Below are 9,836 nucleotides of genomic sequence, written 5' to 3' on the forward strand. Positions count from 1 at the left end.
TCCTTTGTCTAATCTTTGGTGTAAACATTATTTTGCAAAAGTAAACTTGTCTCACCACCTCCAGTGGGTTGATTTTTGTTTGTTTACATGGTAGTGGTTGTTCTGTAACAAAGCGTTACATTCTTTTTTCTTCAAAGGAGCTGGACTGTGTTCACTCGACAAACACGGATTAAGTGAGATTATGTTTGAAAATTACAGCATGTTTCCTCGCGCACTTGGATCAGATGCACAACACAGACGCACAAGTGGATATGGAAGTAAATGCCCTTGGGGCCTGGGGCTCGGGGCCGTGGTGGTTCATCACCAGGAGCGTGGTGGTCCACCTGGATTTCCACCAGAATCACCTGGAGAGACGGATGCCAGACCACCAGCAGCAGGGCCCTGTGCTGGGGTGTGGGGGGCAGGGGGACGCAGGCAGGGTCTGTAAAGCCCCCTGTGCGGTTCAGTGGCAGCCGAGATGATTCAGTCAGGGGCGGGATTTCCCGCGACTCTGAAATAGGTGCTGGCAGCTAAGCTGCGGATAAACTAGACCATGTTTTACGACAGACACTCACCATGCACCTGCGTTCCATCAACGATTCCTGTGCATCTCTGAGTGGTGACACGCCCTGTGCAGGCTCTGGGATGGGGGCAGGAGGGAGGGCATGTGCCCCTCCCTTGGCAGGGTCACCCTTTGGGAACAATCAATAGCCAATATGTTCCTGGGGAGAAAACTTAACCGCCATCTTGAGCTAAAAGCCGTTTGAAGACTCAGGAATCGTGGGACTGGATGCCTGGGTTAGGGTGCTGGCTCCACAGCTAAGCTTTAAGAAAACATCACCCCCATCAGGGACACACATTCCAGTATCCAGGGATGAAATGACGCGAAGTCTCGGGTGCTTTTCAAACTGGCCCCAGGGAGGGGGTGGAAGTGGGTGGGGGTGCAGAGCAGACAGGACTGGCCCTGCGCAGGCTGATGCTTTTCGTCGCTGGTGAAGGCACAATAGGGTTTAGTGTGACATTTTCAGCATAAAATGCTAACAATATACATACACAAAAGCACAGAGAAGCCAGATGCCAGGCACCAGTGTCCACCACCCAGGATTAACCAGTGTTCACTTTATGTCATTTTCCTTCAGTTAATTTTGAAAATTCAACATTAACCCCCAAGAACATATTTTCAGAGAAAACACTAAGACCCCAGGAGTGTCTTCCTCTGGGCTCGGTCGGACAGAGTCCCACTCTGCATGTTGCCAAAACCTGGCCTCCATACCCTGCTTACTGAGTTGAGACTCGAGGACAGAGTTTTGGATAAAGTAGAAAAGGCAGATTTATTTCTTTGCAGGCAAAGGTCACAGTGGGCTAATGCCTTCAAGACTGCGAGCCTGCTGGGGAGAGAAGGCAGGGGGTTTTATAGTGAAAGTTCCAGAGTTCAAGGGGCGGGGCTAGTTTCCATAGAGATTACATACAGGGTTGTTGGTGTCGCGATATCATGTACACATACACACCATATGCAGAGAGAGCTGATGGCTACGCTGAAGCTTTATTAAGTTACACAGTCTTATATAGCAAAGAAGAATGACAAGGGAAATGGTTAACAGGCAGCATCTGGCTCAAGGTCAGAAGACCCTTTATGTTTTGGTAAATCGTGTTCGTGTCGGCACCAGCGAGCCTTACACCTTATCGGGGCGGAACGTATGAGAAACAGCTGCTTAACAGCATTCTTCTTGGACTCAGGAGGCTGTGCCTGTCTTAGGTTGCCCCCCTCTGGGGATCTTACCCGTCCTTGGCTAACCAGCCTTTTCACCTCTGAGTCTGCAGCTTTTTATAACTTGTTTACCATTCCGGCCCAGGGCTCATTCCTTTGTTCCCACTGTCGGGGGCCTACAAGGGTAACAAATGGTTGCAAAGTTGTTCTTGGTTTTGCAGGTGCAATGTCCCCTTCCCCCTGCTGGGTATGAAGTTCATCTCCAGCTTTGGGACTTTCTTAATAGTCTTGTTCCTAGAACAAAGTGTGCTTCGGAAGGGGCTCCATGGAAAAGAGATCTAGAGAAAAACTTGTGCAGTTTAAGGTCAGGTTGATAAATGCTTTTTGCCTTTTAAGCAGCCTGAGGCCTGGGACCTCCTGCTGCACTTGAACAGCAGGATACAAGGAAACCACAAGGGGTCAGGAGGAGGGCCCTGGCTGCTGGGATGTCTTCCTCCTTGCCCCAGTCAGCTCAGGCTGCAGAACCCAGCACCACAGATTAAACAACAGAGATTTACCTCCTGTGGTTCTGAAGGCTGGACACCCAAGGTCAACGTATCTGAGAGTGAGTTTCTCCTGAGGCCTCTCCCCTTGTCTTGCAGAGCCCACCTTTTCCCTGGGTCCTCACGTGGCTGCCCCTCTGTATGGGTCTCTGTCCTCTTCTTACAAGGTCACCAGTCCTATTGGATTAGGGTGCACCCATATGACCTCATTTTACCATAATTACCTCTTCAAAAACCCCATCTTCAAATATGGTCACATCCTGGGGTCCTGGGAGTGAGGATGTCAGCGTATGGACAGGAGGGGGCACAACTCAGCACACAGTATGCTGCTTCACCCACATGTCACGTGGCATGGGTTTTCCGGAACCCTCTCCACACAGAATATTTACCAGGTGAATGACATTTCCTCTCATTTATTTCTCAAGAGCTCATTTTTTTTTGCAAAGCCTCTTCATTTTAGGAGGTTTAAGGAAGAAACACAGAAAAACAAACCGAACTAAATCTCCACATTTGAATACAGTAAAATCTCATTAATTCAGGCTTACTGGAGGAAAATATTCTAGGAGAGCGAAGGCTTTCCACTGAAGACTCCTTCAGAAGTTTCCTTGTAACTAATTGCTCTATTCTTGTCGAGCCCCGAGAAAACCTGTTTTAATAAACAGATAAGAATCATTTGCAGTTAATAGTAGCATTCGGGCGCAAAGAGCATGCTAATGTTCTTGACTAGTTACTCCCCTGTTCCGGGTACCTACCCTGATGCTGGGTTTCTCATTTGCATCCCTCCACCTCACGTCCAATCTGGGGAGACATCTCAAAGCACGGTATTTTGCATTTCCTCTTGCGCATGTGGTCTAATAGCCTTCAAGGGAGACGCTGGCGAGCAACTCGGCTCCAGATAACATGTCCCGTGGAACTTCTGGATTAGAAACCAGATTGTGTAATCACTAATTCATCATGGCCCTTTCAGGTAAAACAGAGGGAAGAACAACCAGGCAACAGTCACACAGAAGCTATTTTCTTCCTTTAAGTTAATGGTCCTCCTTGGTTTTCAACGGAGGCGTAGCCAATTCTCCCAGGTTTTGCTTGCTTTTAAACGAGGTTATCAACTCCCCGTGCAGCAATGAAATGTGCCAGCAAAGCTCCTGCTTAGTGCTACTCAAGCACTTAATTTTCATTAAAAAGATGACATTGCCAGTAATTATCAAGGACAATCCACATTCGTGGGTATTTTATATTCATAAGGACAGATTGTGACACAGAGATGCATCAATTACCCAGATCCGTTTCTCTGCATCCTCCTAAGCTTGGCTGCAGGCTGGTTGGTGCTAATTGCTTGCTTCCTAAACCTCTCTGTTTAGGACGGCTGTGCGAGCTGTTCTCCATGTGTTCACCTCCCACACACACACCCCTGCCAGGCTGATGTTAATCCCCGGGGCATGATGCCAATGGTTGTTCATTATGGATTCATTTCCTCCACTGAGAACCCTTTTAACATGCGTCCTTTAATTGAAAGACACCACTCAATTCAGCCTTCTGTCCCTCTCCTGCCCCTCACCACGCCCACACTGGTGAGATTCAAGGCTGCTGGGAGCCACAGCCCGGCGGCTGGAGCCCCAACAGCAAGCCAGGAACCCCACAAAGACTGCTGCCAGGTCTGACCCGCATAACAACCTGGAGCTGTCACCCCACAGACGATGGTTAAGCCGAGGGTCGGAGGAGGTGAAATGATGTGTTCCCAGCTCTCTCAGCTAGAAAGTGGAGAGTCAGGATCTGAATCCAGGTCCATCTCTGCCCAAAGATCTCATCCCTCTGCTGTGCCAGGCGGGGCTTCCCAAATGTGAGTGGTGAATGAGTGTGCCCCAGGCTACATCCTTGCAGGGTCCAGAAGATGCAGGTGAGCACCTGTCTGCCAGAGTCCTCACTTAGAGAGGCTAACCCGAAAGGAGAGGAGGGGAGGGGTGCTGGACCAGTGATGCTGGGACTGTCAGCTTCTGATACAGATGAAGCACTGAACTCGCACCTTAATAATCTCTGCTCCGAATACAGAGCAGTGATGGATAAAATGTAAGAATACAGTCAGAAAGATGTAGCCAGGCTCAAACAAACAATCAAGCAATGGATAAATAACTCCACAGACCAGAAAAGGAACTTGAAATGCAGACATTGTGAAGCCAAGCGCTAGGCCTGCGGGCTCTGGGCACCTGTGGTGGTAAGTCTCAGCCCTGCCAAGGTCTGGGACTGAAAGCTCCCTGCAGAACACAGGATGCAGGAACCAGGCCACTGCTCTGCCCCAGTGGCATTAACAAGCAGGGACTCAGAGGATGCCGGAAGCCACCATATAGCCTTGCAACCAGGAACCAAGGGTCTGCGACATCTCCCCAAACACCAGGAGATGGGAGCCCTGGACGCTGTCCCCAGGGCTGGTTCTGAACATGGAACCTCTGCCCCCTGGAGTCAACCAGGCATCCAGTAGGTGGGGAGACGGGACTCAGAAGAGCACGAGCCAAATTAAACAAGACCTCTGATTCAGAACAGACCTGCAGACCCAAACCTCACCTCCACAGAGAAATTCTGTGTATTGCTGAAGAGCCAATACACAAAATCCAAAACCCAACAATGACACGAATGCACAGCTCGTAAAATAAACCTCACGGAGCAGCCTGCAGTCTGACAAAGACACTCAAACTAACCAGCTCAGGAGGTGCAAAGAGAAAAATGAAGGCATAGCTTTCATTCATAAAGAAGAAATTGAGATACAAAAATTCAAACGACCCCTCGGGGACAGGGGTGAGGGTGGCAGCTCCCTCACCAGTGCCTGTGGGCTGTATTGGTGGGGGCCAGGGTGGGGGGGACGCCCGCCCTCAGGGACTGTGCGTTCTAAAGGAGGACAGTTATGGTGACACTAGGGCAAAATGTCATGCGAATGAGCCATGCAGATTCCAGGTCAACGTTCCAGCAGAGGGAGCAGCAGGAGGGAGGAGGTGGGGAGGGGGTCCGGGGGCGGGCGTGCCTGGTGAGTTTGAGGAGCTGCCAGGAGGCCGCGGCTAGAGGCATGAGGGGAGGTGGTAAGAATGACGTCGGGGGATAACGGGTCAGATCCTGTCCGGCCTTGTCAACCCCTGTTATGACTTTGGGATTTACGTGGTGTGAAATGAGACCCAGGTCCCCACTGGAGGAATGTTAACAACATCATAAAATTTGAGGTGTTGAAACCAGACCTTAGAAGCAGGGTGACCGGGGAGGCTCCGGCCACAGAGGGAGCCACCCCCAGAAGTGGTGAGAAGGGCCGATGATGGACACAGTCTGGAAGCTGATGGGCTGAGTGCCTTGTGTGAAGGAGAGGGACACAGGAGGACTTGGGGCGAGGGCCTGAGGACCGACGGGGTTGCTGTCAACGAAATGAGGCCCGACTGTGCCATCCGTGTAGGTTAGGGGCCTCAAGCAGCATGTGCCATTGACCTAATTCCCCTTAAAAGAATTTATTGGAAGGCAATTCTCGTAAACTTACGAAAATATTATAAGAATAGGTTATTAAAATGTTACTTACAATTTTAAAAATAATTGGAAGCAGCCCACTTACCCAGCAGTGGAAGTCAGAACACAGACAGGAGGACCTGGGCTTCACTAGCCAGCCAGCAGCTGCTCCCAAATCACTCCTGCCGGCCCACCTCCCACTTCAAAGGTGACAAAGCCAGGCGCTCACTTCCCCAGCCTCCCTTTAGCTACAGGTGACCTGTTTATAACAGAGAAACCAAGAGTGAATGCATGGTCGTGAGCTTGGAGGTTAGAGGTGTGGCTGGGGTTTCCTTCCCCATTATAAGGTCAGATATAAAAGGGGCATTTGCTGGTGATATTCCTTTACCATTTTTTCTGCCATGGACATTAATGCATTGCCTGGAGCTGTGGCAGCCACTTTGGGACCATGTGGCAACAAGCATGGAAGTAGAGGGAGAGGCAAGGGGCTTGGAGAACAGCATTCTAAGAAAGCCGAGAAGAAAGCCAGACAGATCCTGGGCCACTGGCAGAAGCACTGGGCACCAGAACGGACTGCAGCCATTGCCAGCCTCCAGACTTCTCTTTGGAAGAAGATGAATCCCTGCTGTGAAGCCATCGTGGGCTGGGTTCTCTGATAGTTGTTATTTTAATTTCCATGTTACCATGTGTCCTGAGCTGGTTCCCCTGCTGGGTCTCTGATGGCCTGAGTGAGGGAGAGAATTAACTCTTCTGGGACAATCTGGACTCAGTAGCTGAGACTCTGCCAATGCAAGGGAGCTGGCCTAATCACACTGCCCAGTGCCAGGGGCTGGGACCTCAGACCGAAGCTGGATGCTTTGTCTCCATGGCCAGCTTTCCCTCAAAGGTTGGGCTCAGTGCCAGGAAGCTGGACCCCAGAACGACCAAGGGATGTAGGCACTGTTGTTGCCCCACTTCAGAGATGGGAAAACCGAGGTTAAAGGGCTGGCTGTACCACCAAGGACACAGCCACCGAGAGGTAGGGCTGGGGCTGAACCCAGGGGTGTCTGACCCCAGAGCCCAGCCCCAGATGTACTTCCTCCTCCAAAACCTGTTTTCTTAAAAACTCTAGAAGATTCAGGCATGGGGGCACCTGAGCCTCCCAGTGGATGCCATGGAGCCGGAGCCGGCAGCCTCTTGACAGATTACACACTGGGCTTTCTCAGGAAGGCAGGTGGACAGGTGAGCTGCTACCTGGAGACCAACTTCCAAAAATGCGGAGGGTCCTGTTATGGGGAGGGGGAGCCATCCAGGACAGAGCTAACTAGACTGTAGGCTCCACATTCAGAGCCTGGCACACAGCAGGCACCAAATAAACACACAGCACCTGCCCCCTGAGGAATGAGAAGTGGGTTATTACTATTAAGGTGGCCCCCAAGGACACCCACAGGGAGCTCCAGTCGTGAAAATGATATGCAATTTATGGCGCACCCACAGAAGGGAATTCCAGCCATTGAAATCTCATTCTCAAAGAATATTGTAAGAAATGGGAAAATATTTATCAACAGTGTTAGATTAAAATAAAAACCAGGATCCAAACCTAAGGGTCCAATATCATTTCAAATTGGTGAGATTTAGAGCTAATATTTGTAGGATATTAGAAGAATGTAGAAACCAGAAGATACAAAAACAGCAGCTGCCCCTCGAGATGGGATCAAGGGCCACTTGTGGCTGTCTTCTTATTCCTCTGCATTTCCCAAGTCTCCGTAATGAACTCAGAGGGCTTGACAATTACAAGGAGGTTATTGCCAAGGACCGCCGGGCCGGCTAGCCCGCCCAGATGGCCGGTGCCGTCTCTTTCCTGGACACCCCTCCTCCATCCTCTGGACACACTGTGAAAGTGACGAGTGACAGCATTTTGGGCCTGTGTTCCGAGTCTCAGCACTTTGCTACTGGTAACTGACATCAGCTCCTGAGAAACCCATCCTCCAGTTGGCCTCTCATTCCTCCCAGGCCGTGGGACAGACAAGAACCCCAAACACAGCGTCCCGAGGGGAGCAGCTTGCATCAGGACCTGTCCTTTGGACACACAGTCTCCGTGCTCTGGAATTCAGTAGCTGCGCCTTGGGACCTGCCGCTTCAAAGAACAATTTTAATTGAAATGGTAATGATGAAATTTCTTCTCCCCAAAGGTGGCATGTGCATTGTAAACACTATGTCCCTCTGCCTGGAAGATGGCCCTTGAGATACCGCAGGACACAGATCCCTGCTAATGAGGGCTTGTCCCTGCCTGGGATCCTCTGCGCAGACCCGGAGCTTGTCGGCCAACAAAGCCATGTCTCTGCAGGGAGTGTCACAAGGCCTGCAGGATTCTAACACATGTGAGGAATCCACGCTCCTTGCAACCCGGCACGTCTGCTGCCTCCTAGACACTCAGCCCCGGGTCCTCATGGTGGGAGGGGATGCCTTTGCACTTGGCCTCGCTGGGAAGTCTGCGGTCTGCACTGCCTCCTGAGAAGAGCTGGGGTTCAGACAGCGTGCGGGGCAAGGAACGGAAGGAAGGACAGGCTGAGGTTCCCCGGGAGACATCGCAACAGATGAGGAGACCGCACTTGGAGAAACCTCCCCGCTCTTCTGAGATGTGTGAAGCCTGGCCCTGGCCCGTGCTGTTTCTAAGAAACGTGCCACGTGGTGACGGGCCACGCGGGCCTTCAGCTTCTGCTCAGACTTGTCCCCTAGACAGAGAAGCCCTCAGTGGAGGCCAGTGGGCACACCGAGCAGGCACCCCGAGCAGGCACCCCGGTTTGGGGCAGGCCCGTCTCCTGCAGGGCTGCGGTCTGCACACAGCACCCCCGTAGGAAGAGGGCTCCCAGGGCAGGCTTCTGGTGCTTGTCTACAAGATTTAAAGCTCAGGTCCCTCCAAATCCGGCCAGCCTGAGAGGGAAATGTGACGCCATCCCCATTCTGCCTAGAAACGCAGAAATGCCCCGGCCTGGACGGGCTGCACCTGGTGGGGCCGAGGACACTGGGCATCCCCAGCAGCTGACAAGCAGGGAGGCATCCCATCTGGTACAAGTGGCTTGTCCCATGAGTCTGAGGTCATCTTTGGCCCTTCAACCCCCAACTCCTTGCCCTACACTTGGTCCCTAGGGAGCCACCCTGCCCCATGACTGACCAGTTGTGAGCCTCCGGCCAGGTGATGTTCAGTGCCTCAGCTGTGCCACTACGTTTAAAGCCCCTGGACAAGGCCTGGGCTGTAGGCAGTGTCCCATATGAGTGAGCCATGCTGGTGACAATCCCAGCCAAAGGCCACCTGTCCAGCAGAGGTGTGTGACGCTGTGCACGGGCTGGGGGCTGGGTCCCAGAACTCACCGGCTCGCTAACAGGCGTGTGCTGCAGTCTCCCGTGCTCTGTGCTGGGCACTGCGGTGACACGGGGGGGCTCTCACCACTGGACCCTGGAGCCTGGCCCCAAGGGGCCCAGAACTCACTCCACCCTTCCCTGGTTCCTCTCCAAGGCTCTTTTGTTTCCATTTTCTGGGTTCCTACTCAGCCTGGGAGAAGAGAAGCCTGCCCTTGTTCTGACCCAAAGGTTTACTGGGAGGTCCTCCCACAGTGACGGGTCATCAAAGGAGAGATGCTCGTGGACAGGGCTTTTCTGGGGAACAAACCCCGGCAAGAGTCCCACAGCCGCGGGTTTGGAGTCAGGAGACCAGCTCCAGTCTTGTCACGGCTGATGGTTAGATTTGTCTCCTGGGCCAGTCACTTCTCTGAGCCTGTTTACCACCTGTAAAAGCAGAGGACCATGCTGGATGGACGGACGACCAGCCCCGCCAGCCCGACCCCTGAGAGCCGGACCACGGGTGGGGGCAGGGCCGCCTCCCAGGAGCTCAAGGAGAAAGGCTCCAAGAAAGCGAAGCCCCAGGGCTGTCGAGATTCACCTTCGAGCAGAATCCCTTTTAACTCCTCTGGGAAGATGAGTGGGTCTCTGCATCGCGGGCTTCACTGGCCTGTCCCACCCCTCAGTGGGGCGGTGCTGCGCCGGTGAGACTTGGCACTAAGCCACACAAGGAGAACCGGGGGCCGCCCTGTCGGAGCGCCTTGTCCGCGGCCAGCGCTACATCAGGCTCGGGCCGCCGGTGACGAATGGCACGC

At 52.7% G+C, this 9,836-nt stretch overlaps 1 long non-coding RNA gene across 5 annotated transcripts; it reads right to left on the minus strand.

Moving 5' to 3' along the window:
- Positions 1-1,508: 1,508 nt before the first annotated feature.
- Positions 1,509-9,432, minus strand: LOC116668233. Of its 5 annotated transcripts, none has more exons than XR_004325307.1 (4): positions 9,055-9,432; positions 5,810-5,962; positions 2,982-3,145; positions 1,509-2,875 (listed from the first exon to the last, which is right to left on the minus strand). It is a non-coding gene; the product is annotated as an uncharacterized LOC116668233 (long non-coding RNA). The 5 variants fall into 5 exon arrangements; XR_004325305.1 differs by lacking the exon at positions 9,055-9,432 and having other exon boundaries at positions 1,509-2,406; positions 2,775-2,875; positions 5,810-6,877; XR_004325306.1 differs by lacking the exon at positions 9,055-9,432 and having other exon boundaries at positions 1,509-1,863; positions 2,245-2,875; positions 5,810-6,877.
- Positions 9,433-9,836: the final 404 nt, after the last annotated feature.

Source organism: Camelus ferus, chromosome 13, assembly GCF_009834535.1.
Source record: "Camelus ferus isolate YT-003-E chromosome 13, BCGSAC_Cfer_1.0, whole genome shotgun sequence".
Classification (NCBI taxonomy): Eukaryota; Metazoa; Chordata; class Mammalia; order Artiodactyla; family Camelidae; genus Camelus; species Camelus ferus.